The sequence below is a fragment of the Globicephala melas genome, chromosome 18 (assembly GCF_963455315.2).
Source record: "Globicephala melas chromosome 18, mGloMel1.2, whole genome shotgun sequence".
In the NCBI taxonomy this organism is placed as follows: Eukaryota; Metazoa; Chordata; class Mammalia; order Artiodactyla; family Delphinidae; genus Globicephala; species Globicephala melas.
The window spans coordinates 9,650,052-9,668,325 of NC_083331.1; the positions used below are offsets into that span (position 1 = coordinate 9,650,052).

Consider the following 18,274-nt stretch of genomic DNA (forward strand, 5'->3'; position numbering starts at 1 on the left):
CTCAACCGGCAGTAGCTTTCTTTGTAACACCTACTACCAAAACCATCAAAAAGTTTTATCCAAAAACCATAAAATGCCCTTATTTGGCTATGCCAGACAATCTAACTTCCTTGTATACCCCAGTCCCCCTTTGTTTCTCTCAGTATAACTGCTCAAAAATCTCTATTCCTCTCGCTCTGGCTTGCAAAAGTCCTTACTTTTTATGTAGGCCGCAGACTGGACAAAACTCTGAAATACAAAGATAAAAGTCTCTACCAAGGCTGAAAAAATTTCTTGGGAGAATTGAGTACCTTGCAGCTGACACTTTTAGAATTAGTCTAAAATTAAAACTGGGTGGGTACAGTTTCACACAGATTTTATTTTTCCAACCTACTTGGTTTCCATGCTGCATCTAAAAACAAAACACAGCCAGTGCACTCTCACGAGTTTACTACGGTCCGCCTATTAAAAGTGGTTTGCGTCTATCTTGTAAAAATGGAAAAGGGGCAGAATTTACCTTTCAAACGCTTCGCACAAGCGGCCTTCCTTTAGTTAAAATTTGAGAAAGACCAAGATCACACCATAAAACACAGAACATAAAATGTTTCTGACAAAACCCGAAAAATAAAGCTAATTAACTCCTTAAATTCTTAAGAGAAGCGCTGCTAAAAAGCCAAAAGACAAGCTTCTTTACATAATTAAAAAGCGTCTTTAGGTTCCACACGAGCAGTGTATTTGCCTGCCTTCCCTTTTCCTAGTGACACCCCTCCCGCCTCAGGACCGATGCTTAAAGACACAGTGGATGGATCGAGCCGGTTCAGGAAGAGATTTAGAGGGGAAGACTGGGTCCATCCCAGCACGGGAACCGCGCCCAGCAGGCATCTGGATCGCTTAGTACTCAAGAGGGAAAATACAGCTCGAGTTTTTACCTCATATACCATTAATTTTCCACAAAGATTTCCAGAAACCTGATTCACAGCCAGAAAGCCAAACACTGTGGGCGGGAAGCGGGGGGGGGGGGGAAACAAACAACCTACTACGGCACCACTACCGCCTTGCAGGGCCAGCAAACGTGCAGAGACAGACGTACGCGCCAGCGGCGCCTACGTCCTCACAATGCGCAAGCGCACGGCGAGGCCCCGCCTCTCCGCGCCTCCGGCGAGGCGCGCGCACCAGAAACCATCCCCCTGCTGGCGCCGCCCGGGGCCTCCGCCCCATGACCCGAAGGTCGCCGTTCGGTTCCGGTTTTAGTCCCGCCCTCACGCAGGAACCCTCTGGAAGTCTTAATATCCGGGACCAGAGGCTGGCGCCAGCGCGCATTTCCGGCGACGGACGCGAAGGAAAGGATCCGGTGACGCCTCTTCCCGTCTCACTTGCCGCACAGGCTCCGGCTCTCGGTGCGGCAGCGCCATCTGGTGCCGAGTCCCTTGCTGCCCGCAGAGGGGGCGCGCGTCTTTCTTTCGGAACCTTCCAGAGAAAACGGGGCCCGGGTTTTCGTCTCTCCCGCCCTCGGGAAGGACAGCCCGAGTCTCCGCCCTAACGAGTTCCCGCGTTGGAGGTACTCTGCAGGACTTTGAAGCGGAAGCTGCTTGTATGTGTTGGTTATAAATAGCCAAGATGGAGAGGAAACAGTTCTTTCTCTAGTTTTAAGTCCAGAAAAACAAAAGAAAACGTTTTTTTATTTGTTTCCTCATGCCTTGTTCCTGAGGTCCTCTCAGTCATCCCCTCAGCCATGAATTCCTTAATCTGTCGAGACATGGGTCCACCGTTTCTCTCTTGGATGGGAAGATGGCACAGGCTCTGTGGCTTAGATTGGTCTTTGCTGTAAGAGCTTTTGTTTCTTTTCGCTTATTAAAGCAGTGTTGTAAAAAACATGCAGCGTATGTGTTTGGAGCCAGTGGCGGAGCGGGGAGTTTAGTGGATAGTTTGCTATAAAAACAGGCTAAGATTTAGGAAGGGTAGCCTCAGGGACACTCAGGATGAATGTAGATTTTGTTGCGTGGCATATTTCTATTAGACTAACCAGAGAAGAAAAGTCATTTCTCCCAAGTCAGCAAAGTCAACGTAAATTCTCCCTGGATGATGAATTTTTGCTCGATTTTCCTGGAAGGCCGAAGCCCTGATGATATTAGGTAGCTAGCATTGGATTGTTCTTAACTGCTTTATTGGGATGATGCTTTCACTGAGCATCAGAGTACTAGTGAAAGTTAATGAAGTAAGTTTCCTTTAGACTTCAGCGCCTACTGACTTGACTGCTCCACGAGGCGTTTCTCTTACAGCGGTGGTTCTCAAACGTGAGCACGCATCAGACGTCCCTGGAAAACTTAGTAAGACAGATTGGGCTTAACCCGAAGTTTTTAATTTGGAAGGTCAGGGGGTAGAGGTGTATAATTATAGCTATGGTAAGCTCTCCGCTGATGCTTAAGTTGTTGGTACTAGGATCACACGTGCAATAATTTAGAGTTCAGGATTGCTTTGTCAATAATGCTCTTGCAGTTGGTTACTAATGATAGGGAAGCTGGAGAAATCCATTGTTGGGAAGTTATGAACCGAGGATTAAAACCAGATAGTTCTACATAAATGAATATTCACACACTAAAGCGACTACTACACATAAACGTGTTCTGTATATTATCATGTGATAGAGGGTGCTGTGACACCAGGTATACTAAATATTTCAATTATTTTGCTGTCATTTTTGTCCTTCGCATTAGCTGTTAAAAGGCAGTAAAAGGGAAATGACTAGACTTAAGGACAGAATTGTTATAACCTAACATTCTCATTTTGCTTTTTGGTAGACACCAGGCTTTTCCGAAGTCCTTTTGCATCTCCCCAAATTCCTTTGTTTCTCCAAATCCTCTACTAATCGCACTCCACCTACACCGTGCCATTTACAAATGTACACAGTGTTTTCATTTGAAAAAATAGTCATCTCATCTTTAAAAATGGCTTACTTAATCTTTTCTGCAGGCCTTTTCTCTTAGATTAATTCTGTCAAATCCTGACTATGGCACTGCATTTATTGACAGTGAGAAAAGTGCACTGCACACTAGAAGTTTTATCCTTGCACCTAATTGAAATACAGATATTTTGGGATAGGTTTGGTATGTTCCTAACTGAAATTATTCCTAAAACTGGTAAAAAAAAAAAAAAGTTCAGAATGTTTGCTTTGATGTAACTGACCTTATTATAAAAAAATAAGTGATATACCCTCGATTTGTAAATTAATATATCTAAAGACCAATGAAGACAACTGAAATGCTGCTTTTGCAATAACTCAGTAAAGTTTCTATGAGTGAAAAGCAATTTTGATAATGTCATTGAAGTGAGTAAAGGAATGAATTCATTGTGAACTTTGAGGAATGAATCCATATTCTCTAGAATTAAAGTAATTTATCACAATTACATCAGATCAATGAGATGGTACCTTACATGATTTTATAAAATTAGATATTAATCAATTTCTGTATATTTTAGGTTCATCCACTAGATTGTTCATTTCTAGCTCTGTGTCAGACACTGGGTTCCCTAAATCAGTTGTGTTCTAAAGTGGATTCATGGGCTTTGAGAGTCCTTAAGGAACAATGCAAAGCTCATTGTTTGCACTTACATACGAATGAGCCCAATTTCGTAGACCAATTATTGCTAACAACTAAAGCCTTCTTAGAAGTAACCTACTGAATGAGTTATTCAGCCTTACTAGATTTGATATTCATAGACTAAAATTATTGCATTACCACAAATAACTGAGGATTCTAATTCAGTACTCTATTGAGCTTTGTGGTTCCACCAACTCCTGACAAACTTGCTGTATATGAACACATGCAGGTGGTTGGAATTCCCATAATGCTCAAGGTTACTTTCCTGCCAGTGTATCATCAGTGTTATATTTGAGATGTTAACTATTCTTAATTATTGCTGTTCTTCCACATTACCTTTTAAAAATTATGTGAGGTTTTATATTTATGAATTGTTTCATACTTTCGTAATTGCCAGTTATCATTTGGCTGCAATTTTTTACTTCTCAGTTTTTAAAAGTCATTATTATTCCGTTCACTGGACTTCAGTTTTTTTCTTTTCCCTTCTAACATGAATGAATCTCCATTAGAAAAAAAATGGTTGAGAACACCTAAAACCATGATAGTGCCCTAAGAATCTGAGTACTTTGTATCTGAGTAATTATAAACAGTTTAAAGCAAGGTAAGAAAGGCATATGCTTTGTGTTTCATTTTAAATGAAACTTGTTACAAATCCCCTCATGATGAACGGAGGTGTGATGTAAAACACACTACTCATTAGAAATGCTACCTGTTTTATTTTGGGGAGCATTATTAAACAACCCTACTTTGTTGACTAAATGTAGTTAGTAATTTATGATATTTATTTATTATGGCTATTAACATCACCACTTATCTTGGCTAATTTTGTCCTTAAGCATTATGTGAGATAATGTAATTTACTTTCAATCAAGGATTGGTGGAGTTTGATACAGTAATTAGATTAGAACTCCAGTGTCAGATTTGCTTTCAAATGTATTTTCTATTCATTAATTTTGGCTTCCATTTGCTTACTTTTTAACCTTCCCTCCTATTTTCTAAAAACGTAGTTTGTAAATGGATATGTAGTGAACATCTGTGGAAAGAAGTATTTCTCCGAGGAGAAATTTCAAAATAAGTTGATTCAGCTCTTATAGTGTCTTAACTGTTATAGGCATCTTTTTTTTTTTTTTTTGGCCGAGCGGCTTGTGAGATCTTAGTTCCCCAACTAGGGATTGAAACTGGGCCCTGGCAGTGAACATGCCAACTCCTAACCACTGGACCACCAGGGAATTCCCTAGACATCTTTTTATCAGTGTTATTTTTGCTACAATCAATGGACTTATTAATACTTTTCGTTTTAGCCAAACAATACTGGTATTCACGTTTTGACTTGGTATTGGAATCAATTTTTCTGTTTTTTGTACACTGGCAATATATAATCTTTTTGTCAGTCACTGGCAGTTGAATCTCTATAGCCTTAATACTGCCTTTTTATGGTGTTGGAGATACTGTTCTCAGACTTTCTAATCTGTTGGCTTGTTATGCTTTAAATCTCATTCAAACTGCCTGTCATTTCTGTTAAGTTATTCTTTGGAAGTAAGTTTGAATTAACCCGCTGTACTCATTTTAATGGCTCTTCTCCCCAGTGGTAAGCCACATTTATTATTGTGTTGTTAAAATAGTATCATTTCATGTTTGCAACCAATTTATTTATTTATTTAATTTTTTTAAAAAAATTATTTAATTGTTGGCTGCATTGGGTCTTCATTGCTGCGTGCGGGCTTTCTCTAGTTGCTGTTCTTCCACATTACCTTTTAAAAATTATGTGAGGTTTTATATTTATGAATTGTTTTATACTTTTGTAATTGCCAGTTATCATTTGGCTGCAATTTTTTACTTCTCAGTTTTTTTTGTTTTTTTTTTTTTAACATCTTTATTGGGGTATAATTGCTTTACAATGGTGTGTTAGTTTCTGCTTTATAACAAAGTGAATCAGTCATACATAAACATATGTTCCCATATGTCTTCCCTGTTGCGTCTCCCTCCCTCCCACCCTCCCCATCCCACCCCTCCAGGCTGTCACAAAGCACCGAGCCAATATCCCTGTGCCATGCAGCTGCTTCCCACTAGCTATCTACCTTACTGCGTTTGTTAGTGTGTATATGCCCATGACTCTCTCTCGCCCTGTCACAGCTCACCCTTCCCCCTCCCCACTTCTCAGTTTTTAAAAGCCATTATTCTTCCGTTCACTGGACTTCAGTTTTTTTCTTTTCCCTTCTAACATGAATGAATCTCCATGAGAAAAAAAAATGGTTGAGAACACCTAAAACCATGATAGCGAGCAGGGGCTACTCTTTGTTGCGGTGTGCGGGCTTCTCATTGTGGTGGCTTCTCTTGTAGTAGAGCACGCGCTCTAGGCATGCGGGTTTCAGTAGTTGTAGCACGTGGGCTCAGTAGTTGTGGCTCGTGGGCTCTAGAGCTCAGTTGTGGTGTACGGGCTTAGTTGTTCCGTGGCATGTGGGATCTTCCCGGACCAGGGATCGAACTCGTGTCCCCTGCATTGGCAAGCAGATTCTCAACCACTGCACCTCTAGGGAAGCCCTGCAATCAATTTAAATAGACTAACACACTGCATGTGTTCCAGTAATAATTGATATAATTTGATATATGGATGAATTAAATTAACTCCTAAACTGGTAAGAGTACTGATTCAGACCATAATTGTTGTTGGTAGTAGTACATTTAAAACTCTTGACATTTGATATAGATAAAATATTTTAGTATCTAAGCTTACCATTACTAGTTGAGCAATGCCAATTATTTTTTTTTTTTTTAACATCCTTATTGGAGTATAATTGCTTTACAATGTTGTGTTAGTTGCTGCTATATAACAAAGTGAATCAGCTATATGTATACATATATCCCCATATGTATGTGGATATATGTATACATATATTGGGTATCTCCTCCCTCTTGCATCTGCCTCCCACCCTCCCTATCCCACCCCTTTAGGTGGACACAAAGCACCAAGCTGAACTACCTGTGCTATAGCAATGCCAATTATAATACAGATAGTTTGGAAAAAGTAAAAATATAAGGATATTTTTATATGACTTTTAAATATTACCACAAAAGTAGCCATTTCCCGGGAGGTCTTTTTCAGCGGTTATGCTATACTGTATTATGAACCTTTAAGCATTGATCAGTATTAATTAGAATTATTGATCAGAATTAGTCATTAACACCACTGAACTAACTGTGTCTACCTCTTCTTCAGTAGCCCTGATGTTTTGGTCATATAGTTGTAGCCATTGTATCAACCCCACTGCCTTAAGTGTGCTTCCATTCCAGATGGAAGTCAGTCCCATTAAGCAAATTTCTGTTGAACACTTTGTGTTGAGTATAGTGATGTCTTCCTTCCTAGCTACAGTTCCTGTTGTACAAAATTCTACATATGTGTATTTATGTACTTGTGCTTTTCCCACAAATGTGAAATTTTAGGATACGATATTTGTAAGCATATGCGTGATTTTTCTTGAGCATATTTTTAAAAATTACAACAAAACATGGGATCTTGGCAAGAGAAAAAGGAGGTAAAATATATAGAAGAGAGGTGTACGTAGATATTTTTCTAATGAAGTGTGGGAAAAATATAGGAAACCAAAGGAAAGAAACTGAGACATGTGAAAGCTTCAGAGTAACAGTAGTGTTCTACTGTGGTTGTTTGTGCACTGGCATTAAGTTCTCTTACACATAAAACTATGCATTAGGAAGGGTTTCAAGAACATGTCACAGAATACTGGCATTTTCTCCTTCAATTAATCTAAGTTACGTAAAGTAACTGACTCATAAAATTGTGAAACACTGATCATTTGGTGGAGATCCAAGGAAAAATGCTTCTTAAAATGCATATTTATAACAAAGCAAAAACACATTCATAAGCATCTTGAGAAAATTGATGGGCTAAGGAAATCCCAAATAGTTTTTAGGAAGAGGAGTTGTTATTGAACGAGGCCAATTATTACTATTTAAAAGTACTTAAAATGGGGCTTTCCTGGTGGTGCAGTGGTTAAGAATCCACCTGCCAATGCAGGGGACATGGGTTCAAGCCCTGGTCCGGGAGGGAAGATTCCATATGCCGCATAGCAACCAAGCCCATGCGCCACAACTACTGAGCCCACATGCCACAACTACTGAAGCCTGTGCACCTAGACCCCATGCTCCGCAACAAGAGAAGCCACTGTAATGAGAAGCCCACGCACTGCAACAAAGAGGAGCTCCTGCTTGCCACAAGTAGAGAAAGCCCATGCACAGCAATGAAGACCCAATGCAGCCAAAAATAAATAAGTAAATAAATTTATAAAAAATAAAATAAAAGTAGTTAAAATGCCATTAGTTCATTTATTTAATGAGCTGTTTGTCATTATTTTAGATTCACTTATAGCGACAGTCCCCTAACTGTGCTTTAGCTATAAGGCCTTAAATACTTCATTCCTGCTTTCTTTTACAGTAACAGGTTTTGGGAATATAACTGTTATGTTGATAAGTAATGGTAGGTGAAGGAATAAAGTTAAAACAACTCCAATACTTGAGGAAAACAGTTATAAATACTAAGAGTATTTATAGCAATGCCCCAAATATAATATGCCCAAAGAGTATTTTATATAAAAAGAATTGCATTTCTTCTATTTGAAATGAGTAAAATATACATGCATCAAAATAAATTCGAGGTAGAACAAAGTAATACATATAAAGAAAAGCAAAACCAAAAATCTGAAGAAGATGCAGATGAATATCCAATCTTTGGATAGGAGGAAAGGACCTTTTTTAAATCACAAAAGCAATCAGAAATCAAAGGAAAAAACAGTTGATAATTCTTGTTACATAAAAATTTTTAAGTTTGTAAAAGTTGTAAAGTTTGTTAAAAATTTAAAGAATAAATAAATTAGAGAAAATATTTGGCCTTAGTATGTCAATATATTAAAAAAAAAACAAACCCTGATATAATTCAGAAAGGAACTTAAGCAGATTTTTTTTAAAGGAATTATACATAAAAGCTTTACTTTTCTCACTTCCCAAATGTTTTAAAAATTAATTTTTAATTCTGGCAAAGATGCAGTGGGTATAAGGTTGCCATATGTAATAAATAAAAATAGGAAGCCCAGTTAGATTTAAATTTCACATAAGCAACAAATATGCAATGTTTGGGGCATATTTATATTAAAAGCTTATTTTCTGTTTATCTGAAATTCAGATTTAACTGGCAGCTTATATTTTCTCTGGCAGTCCTAAGCGTGGACTCCCTCATGTAGCTGGTCGGAGTTCACATTTTACTAAACTTTTTGGAAAGTAATGTGTCATTAATACACCAAGAACCCTAAAAATAGTTATGACTTTTGACTTACTAGTTTTAATTCTGGTAAATTAGATCAAGGAAATAGTCGGTTGACTAGAAAGATATGGGTATGAGGAGCTGTATTTGTAATAGAAAATTAAGAACAAATACATAAGGGGATAGGTTACATAAACATATCTTTGCAATACGATATTAAGCAATCCTTAAAAATGAGGTTGAAGAAGAGTGTTGACTTGGAAAGATAAGTAAAAATCATATTACAAAATGGTATAATAGGTGTCCTTTTTCCAAATATATAGAAATAAATCTTAATGTATATACTTCCAAATCGTAACAGTCCCTGAGTATGGGTGATGGGATCATGGCTAATTTTATTTTATTTTTCCTTTTGTTGTACTTGTGCTTTCTGATTTCTGTATAATGAGATGAATTATGTAAGAGTTATAAAAACTTATAAATTGCTTACATCTGTACACTAAAAAGTCTCTTGGAGTGGATGTATAATGAAACAAAATCCAGTGGTTTACTACTTACAAGAGATGCATCTAAAAATTATTCAGAAGAATCACAAATGAAACAATGAGCATACTTGTATCAAACTAAGTAAAGCATCATATTAATATCATATTAAGTAGAACTTATAGCAGAAAGCAATGCATAGGATAATTTTAAAATACTGCAATACGAAGATATACCATAGAGAAAAAATAATGACAGCCAGGGGAAGGAAGACTTTTGGAAGTAGAATATGGAATTGAGAAAAAGAGGACATGGCAGACTCCAGAAAACTGACTAAATAATTTGGAAGAGTTTCTTAATGTGGAACCATTGGTTGAAAAAAATCCAAATGTACAAGGTCCATCACTTCTTAAAAGTAGAACACTGCATAGAAAGCTTTTTGACACAACATAGTTTCATGAAAAGGACTAAAGCTATTGCTGTGGAGTAGACTGGTGAGGAAAATGTGATGTCTGAACCACAATGTAATGCTCTGAATGTTTGACATATAGGTAGGGTTTTGCAAAATCAGGCCTCACGAAATAGCAGAGATATGTAGCTAGCAGACTTAATACTGGAAAAAAGTGGTACATTTTGGTTAACTAAACCAATTGTAAGTTTGTAATAAGTCTTTTATTTAAAAATTCCAGGAATGCTTAAAAAGATTATAGTCTTGTGCTATACAATAATACTAACTTAGAGAATTCAACAAGGTTCGTTGTTTTAATATACATCTTACTATACAACTGTTAGTCTGTCTTCAATTACACAAAAAAGAAATGATGATACTAAATGATGATTTTAAAAACATAATTAAAATGGTAGATACTGCAATAAATTTTCCAAAGCAGAAACAATTAACATTCTCATACAATGAAATAGCCAGTAAATCTCAAAATGTAAACCCCAGCATGGCTTCAGCATCACTTGGGAACTTGTTAGAAATACAAATTCTAGAACCCTACCTCGAACCTACTAAATCAGAAACTCTGAGGGTAGAGCCCATGTTTTAAAATTTAAAACTCAGTGTTTTAGCAAGTTCTCCAAGCTATCTTGATGGATGTTAAAGTCTGAAAACCACAAAATTAGGTAAGATAATGAAAGTTTAAACAAAAATCCAAGCTTCTTGGAATTAAAAAATAACCATAGTGTCTAAAAGGAAACGAATACAGAAACAGATTCCTCTGAATGTTATCAAATATTGTGAAACTCCTCTGTGCAAAAAGATAATGTGCTAGACACTTGAGGATTATTAATGAACAAAGGGGTAGAAATACAGCCCTCACTGAGTTTTCATTTTAATGGAATTATGCAATGCTGCTATAGCTAGATTTTTTATTCTATGGGCAAGACTTTTATTAAATAATTTAGAAAATGAAAAAGAAGAAAGCAAAAGGAAGACTACAGTGAAGATAAAAGCAATATAGTAAATGCATTATAAAATAGGAAAAAAAAGTGAAGAAATCACAAAATAGTAAATGTGGAAAGTCCAGTAAAAATTAGAAGTGATGGAGGTGTTATAACATGTAGAAAACATGTTAAATATGTACATATAAGTTATCACTGTCAAATTTGAATATCATGAAGAGGATGATTTCTAGGAAAATCAAAGCTACTTAAAAAAATCTAATGCTATTCTACCAATAACAGAAAAATAATTTTTTTTAAGTTACCCAGTTAATTACTTCCCCCAAAAGGCTCCAGTTCTAAATGGTACTGGTGAAATCTTTTATCCTTAAGAGGAACAGATAGATCCATATATAGAACATAGAGAAAAGCGTAGAAAGCTATCCAGTTCATTCGTCTAAGCAAATATAATCATCCTACCAAACCCTTGGAAAAAAGCATGAAAATTATACATCACTTTCACTTATGATTATGCATATGAATAATATAATATTAGCACATAGATTTAATAGTATATTAAAAGAATAATTTACCATGGCCCAAAAGGGTCTGTTCTTTGAATATGACAGTTTGCATTACTTACTTTTCACAAATATTCATTCTCCCTTCCCCACACTACTGAAGGAGTATATTTTTATACCTCATTGATGCTGTGCTTGACCATGTGACTTGCTTTGGCCAGTGGAATCTGAATGATTGTCAGATTTGCCATTTTCAAGCACAAGCATTAAGAACAATTCCATGATTTATCTCAATCCGTCTTTTCTCCTCTGTTATGATTACTGTTGTTCTTCAGCCTGGACACAGGAGGAAAACAGTGGAGCTGATCTACAGTCAACCTGCAGGCTGTAACATAGCTTGCAGTCTACAGCCTTGATGTAACATGTTTGTGTTACAAAGATTTGGGGGTTTTTTGGTTATTGCAGTGGAAGCTAATATAATAAGGATGCTTCAATATCAAGAAATGTGTTGATACCATATTGTATCAATAGGTAAAATAAGAAAATCATGTACTGTTTTATCCATTATATTTACAAAATCATTTAGTGAAATTCCATACTTAAATGTTTTTTGAAAAGCATAACTTAGAAGACTAATTCCTTCACGTTAAGATGCGTATTTCAAACCAATGCCCATTTTAACCTTATTTAAAAGTAAAATACTAAGTCATTCCTTTTAAAACTGTGATAAATAGGGAATTCTCCTCTCACCAATTTTTACACTGAAGTGTTCTGCAAATTCTAGAGAAGGTAGTAGGAATGTAGTGGAGGAGAGAAAGTATTATTAACAGAGGATATGCTGGTTTAACTAGGAAGTTGCAATGACTCACTGAAGACTCTGTTATGATGCCCGTTGGGAGACCACAGCCTGAAAGGATAGAGTTCTTTTTTACATGATATGTAAATGCTTTAAATCAGAGACCAGGACTTCCCTGGTGGTGCAGTGGTTAAGAATCTGCCTGCCAATGTAGAGAACATGGGTTTGATCCCTGGTCCGGGAAGATCCCACATGCTGTGGAGCAACTAAGCCCATGTACCATAACCACTGAGCCCGCGCGCCTAGAGCCCGTGCTCCACAACAAGAGAGGCTACCACAATGAGAAGCTGGCGTGCCGCAGCAAAGAGTAGCCCCCGCTCAGCACAACTAGAGAAAGCCCGTGCGTAGCAATGAAGACCCAGCGCAGCCAAAAATAAGTAAACAAAAAAATTAATTAATTAAATAAAAATCAAAGACCATTACATGGTGCTGTTTCCCTCATAGTCTACGTGGTTCTAGAAATTAAGAAGTGAATGTGTAATAACTCACTTGCAGAATTTTTGCTTTCCATACCACAGCTTTGAGCACTTCTGGTTTAGAGTTCTTAGTCCCCACGCACGGAATGCTTCCATCAGGGACACAACAATGATTCCATTTAATTGGAAGATGATACTTCCGACTAGCAATTTGGGACTCCTATGTCACTGAACCAACACAGAAAGAAAAAAAAAAAAAGATGCAGTGATTAATCTATGTTACAATGTAAAAATTGGGTTGGAGGCAAAAAGAACTATGTTTGGATCCTAGAAGATTCTCAGGGGGCACATCTTATTACTTCCATGCCCAATAGTAAAGGTAAATGTAAAACTATAGCAGCCAAAAAAGGCGGAACAATTGAGGAGGCACACCCTTCAGGAATGAAGGTTGGGTCACTCAGGTAAAGGGCTCAGAGCAGTCAAGGTTTTGGCTGAGGGTAAGGGAAAGATGAAATGGGTAAAGAAGAAATCCATAGATACCGTCTACAACTGTGACACTAATTACAGAAATGAGTATCTTTGCATATTTTCTTCTTGCTATATGCATGTGTTTATATATACTAACCATTTTCTTCTGTCTCATTTTTATTTTTATATACAAGCTGCTGGAAACAACTTTATAATTTAGTCTTTGGCTAACAGAATATTCAGTGAAACTGTGACTAAATTTGAGGATTTATTACTATAGCCTGTGATGGACACATTAACTGTTTGGACTATGTATGTATCTTTCATTTTGGGGAAAGAGGGAGAGCTTTTATACTTGTAAGGTGGATAGCTATATCATGTTAGTTGGAAATGTATTTTGTTGCTATATAGGAATTAAATGTGTATAGAAAGTTGCATATGGAAATGAATGACCAAAGGAATGAAATGTGCCCGTTATCAATATATTGCCTCTCAGTTCCAAATTTCCCTTCCTTTCCTCTTCTATGAACATGGATTTGGGACCTTTAAACTTTTTTTTTTTTTTTTTCCCTTTGCCAGCTGTCAATAAAGCTTGTCAGCAGAGGGTACTGGAAAGGCATTGTAGGAAGAAGGGGTTTTCCCTCCTGGTTCCAGTGCGCCCACTTGGTAGATTCATGTTGCCTGTGTGGCTTCTCCAGCTCCCAGCTTTTGCAGTACAGGCAGCTATTCCAGCACCCAGCTCCTGAACTACATGATAGTCAGCAGTGCCCACTGGCTAGCAGCTACCCCCTCCCTGGCAATTCCCATTGGGTAATTTTGTATTAGAGTGTCTCCAAGGATATACTTCCCTATGAAAAGATGTTGCCAGCACCCTAGTGGGGGATTTCCAGCAAGTTTTGCTGGTGCAGCTCCACAGTGACTTCTCTGTCATTCAGTGAGCCATGGTCATGCCCACTTCAAGAAGGTCTGAATCTCAGATGGGAGGGAGGGGGTCCTTCCTTAGGTACACCATCTCAGCTCTAGGGATAGTGGCTTCTCCTTATATCTCCAATTCTGTAGTTTTTAAGAGGTTTTGTTTTATTTATTTATTTATTTATTTTTGCGGTACGCGGGCCTCTCACTGTTGTGGCCTCTCCTGTTGCGGAGCACAGGCTCTGGACGCACAGGCTCAGTGGCCATGGCTCACGGACCCAGCCACTCCGCGGCACGCGGGATCTTCCTGGACCAGGGCACGAACCCGTGTCCCCTGCATCGGCAAGGGGACTCTCAACCACTGCGCCACCAGGGAAGCCTGTTTTATTTTTTTACTAGTCAATTCTTCATTCTTTGAATACTCAGCTGTATGTTATAATTCTTTATATTAAATCTGTTCAAATTGTATATGGTTTCTCTCTCTTGGTGGTATGAATTCTGAAGAATAGAAAGAAAAATGAACAAAGTCTCAGAGACCTGTAGGACACGTGAGCATACAAACATGTATATATCAGGAGCCTTAGAAAGAGAGGAGAGAGAGAGAAGAATGTGTGAGGTAAGAAAATTTGTGAAGAAAAGACCCCAAACTTTCCAAATTTGATGGAAAATTTTAATCTATGTATCTAAGAAGCTCAATGAGCTTTAAAGAGTATTAACCAAAAGAAATCCATACCAAGATACATTAGAGTCAAACTGTTGAAAGCCAAAAACAAAGAGAGCATCTTGAATCCAGCAAGAGAAAAATGACCCATCATATACAGTGCAACCACAATAAAATTAAGAGCTGACTTCTCATCAGAAATAGGGGCCAGAAAGCAGCAGGATGACATATTCAAAGAAAAAACTGTCAACCAAGAATTCAACATTCAGCAAAACTACACTTCAAAAAAATGAAAAAAGATTAAAGAAATTCTCAGAGAAACACAGAGAATTTGTTGTTAGCAGATTTGCCTTACAAGAAATACTAAAGAAAATCTTCAGGCTGAACAGAAATGACAGCAGATGGAACTTGAATCCACATGAACAAATAAAGAACAATGGAAAAAGTAATTATGTTAAAAGACATGGAGGAACCTTAAATGCATATTACTGAATGAAAGAAGCCAATCTGAAAAGGCTCCATACTGTATGATTCCAACTATATGACATTCTAGAAAAGGCAAAATATGGAGATTGTTAAAAGATCAGTGATTGCAGGGAGGCTGGAGAGAGATTAATAGGCAGAGCACAGAATGATTTTTGAGAGTGAAAATACTATGTGTGATATTTTAATGATGGATGCGTGTCATTATACATTGGTCCAAACCCACAGAATGTACAACACCAAGAGTGAACCCTAAGGTAAACTATGGACATTGGGTGATGTGTTGTGTCAGTGTAGGTTCATCCTTGGTAACATATGTACCATTCTGGTGAGTGATGTTGATAATGGGGCAGGCCCTCTATGCCTATGTGAGAGCAGGGGGTATATGGGAAATCTCTGTACCTCCTTCTCAAATTTGGGTTGTAAGCCTAAAACTTCCATAATACAAAGTCTTGTGGAAAAAAAGGTAATTACAGAGGTAAATATAAAGGACTATATAAATACTTGTTTTTTGTTTTTTATTAACTGATTTAAAAGACAGTTGCATAAGATAATAAAACTGTGTTATTGGGCTTATATACAGATAAGATATGTGACAATAATAACATGAAGGGGGAGGAAATGGAGCTATATTGGAGCAAAACTTCTATATTTTTCAGGCATTAAATTAGTATTAATCTGAAGTAGATTGTGATTACTTACAGTAGATTGTACTAAATTAGATTATTGTAATGCCAAGAACAACCACTAAGACAACTTTAAACTCCCCCCTCCAAAAGGAATTAAAGTGGTATACTAAAAAAATCTATTTGCCATAAAAGAAGACAGTAAAAGAAAAACAGAAGGCACAAAAGTCTTGAGACATATGGAAAACAAATACCAAAGTAGCAGAAGTCCAACTAATCAATATTTTCATTGCATGTAAATAGGTTAAGTCCTTCAATCAAAAGGCAGAGATTGTCAGACTGCATTAAAACAAACCAAAACAAGATCTAACTATATGCTGTCTACAAGAGACAGGTTTTAAATTCAAAGATACAAGTAGACTGGAAGTTAAAATCCTGGAAAACGATATACCACACAGACAGTAACCATAAAAGAGCTGGAGTAAATATTCTAATATCAGAAAAAAAATATACTTTAAGACAAAAAAACACTTGTGACAAAGAGGGACATTTCATAATGAGAAAATGGTCAGTTCAAGAGGAAAATAGAATGGTTATGAATGGCATACATACTCAACATATATCCCCAATTACAGGAGTCAATAAATGACAGAATTAAAGAGAGAAATAGACAATAATAGTTGGAGACTTCAACGATCTAGTCTCAATAATTGATAACACAACTAGATGGAAAATCATCAAGAAAATCTTTTATATCACTTAACATTTAATGCTGTCAGCCAACTTGACCTGACATTTATAGAACACTCTAGCAGTGAAATGAAAGCAAGATGCATGTTTTTTCCAAGTGTATGTGGGTGTTCTCCAAAATAGAGCACATGCTAGACCATAAAATATTTCAGTATGTTTAAAAGAACTACAATTATAAAAAGTAAGTTCTCCAACTGTAACAGAAACAAATAAGAAATCACCAACAAAAAGGGAAATCTTTTTGTGGTGACAGAAATGTTCTAAGAGTGGATTGTGGTGCTGGTTGAACAGCACCACAATTTATTTTAAAAATAATGTAATTTATTTTAAAAAAATCATTGAATTGTATACTTAAAATATAAATTATACTTCAGTAAACCTGTTTAAAAATTAATGAAAGGAGAGTCGCAGTCACCATAGCAACAAGAGTATAAATTTTTAGAATACCTTTAATGAGAAGTATTTGTGGCCTATTTGAATAAAAAATGATAGAGCTTTGAGAGAATTAGAAGTAGAAATTATGCTTCTGTATATCAAAAATAATGCTTCAAGGAAGTCAGCTACTTCCAAATTATTTTATAGATTTAATGCAATTCCAGTGAAAATCATAATGAAATTTTGATTTGGTTTGCTTTTCAACTTGGCACAATCATCCTAAAGTTCATCTGGGAATGTTAAATACACATAAAAAACGTACAGAATATTTTGAAAGAAAGAGAAATGAGTTACACAAGATATACTAGACATTGAACCATATTTTAAAACTATGATGTCTAAAATACTGTAATGCTGATATAGGAATAGAACAATAATTGAATGAAATATCCAAGGAATATAACATTTTACATATCTTAGTACATATTAAAAGACTAAATTACAACATAATTTGCAATGAATAATTCGGTAATTTTTATTGAAATAAATAGTTGAATTTAGCCTTGCAGTTATACTCTTGGGACTCTCTTTTATGGAAGTAATCCTAAAATGGGGTAGGGCAAAAATATTAATTGTAGCTTTATTCATAATTATATAAAATTTGAAACAACCTAAACACTGAGTAGGAGATTAGTTAAGATAACCATAGTTAGTTTACAACTCACAAGTAGGAATATTATGGTGTTATTAAAATGATTATAACTAGTATGTCATAAGGGATAATGCTTGTGAATTTTATGTTAAGTGAAATATAGGAAGTAAAATCACATAAATGGTGTGATTCTGACTACAGAAACATAAAGATAACTGTAAAGGGAATAATAGGAAATACATATACCAATATGTTAATTGTAATTATGTGTTTTATTGTAGTCTGAGTAGAATTTTTTATATTTATAATTTACAATTATAAAAATGAGCATTTTCATTAATTTTTTCAAGAATTATATCAATATTTTAAAAATTCATAGTCAATTTATTTTTCAAAATTCATAGGAAATTTTTTTGAAAAAGATTTCTGTTATAATACAACCAGGATCTTATTATTAAGATCCTGGTTGTATTATACTGAAGGTTTGGTGAACATGCCAAGTGCTTATTTCTTTCATGAGCTTGTGAGTTTCAGTTATATCTTCTCTACACTTTCAAGTATCCAGCTCAAAGAATGGTAATAGATGTTTAACCATATTTTAAAGGTGCAGTAATTATATAGTGTAATACTGATATAGCAATAGATAACATTAATTAAATATACAGGAAATGTAAATTCTTTTAGCCTCTGAATTTGGCAGTGAATCTCAAAATTCTGTTTGTATCAAAATTGTCTGACCCCAACCTAGTAGATTCTAAGTGCAATACAGTTCTGCTATGTATTTCTTAAAGGTAGTGGTTATAAGGCAGCAATTCTCCAACTTCACCCTGTATCA

The 18,274-nt window shown here is 36.2% G+C and overlaps 1 protein-coding gene across 1 annotated transcript in view; it reads left to right on the forward strand.

Annotated features, from left to right (window-relative positions):
* The first annotated feature begins 1,427 nt into the window (after positions 1-1,427).
* RFC3 (replication factor C subunit 3) overlaps positions 1,428-18,274 on the forward strand; it is a 559,111-nt gene continuing 542,264 nt past the window's right edge. The window contains exon 1 of the mRNA XM_070044071.1: positions 1,428-1,537. The gene's annotated coding sequence lies outside the window, so the exon portion shown is untranslated. The remainder of the gene's footprint in view (positions 1,538-18,274) is intronic.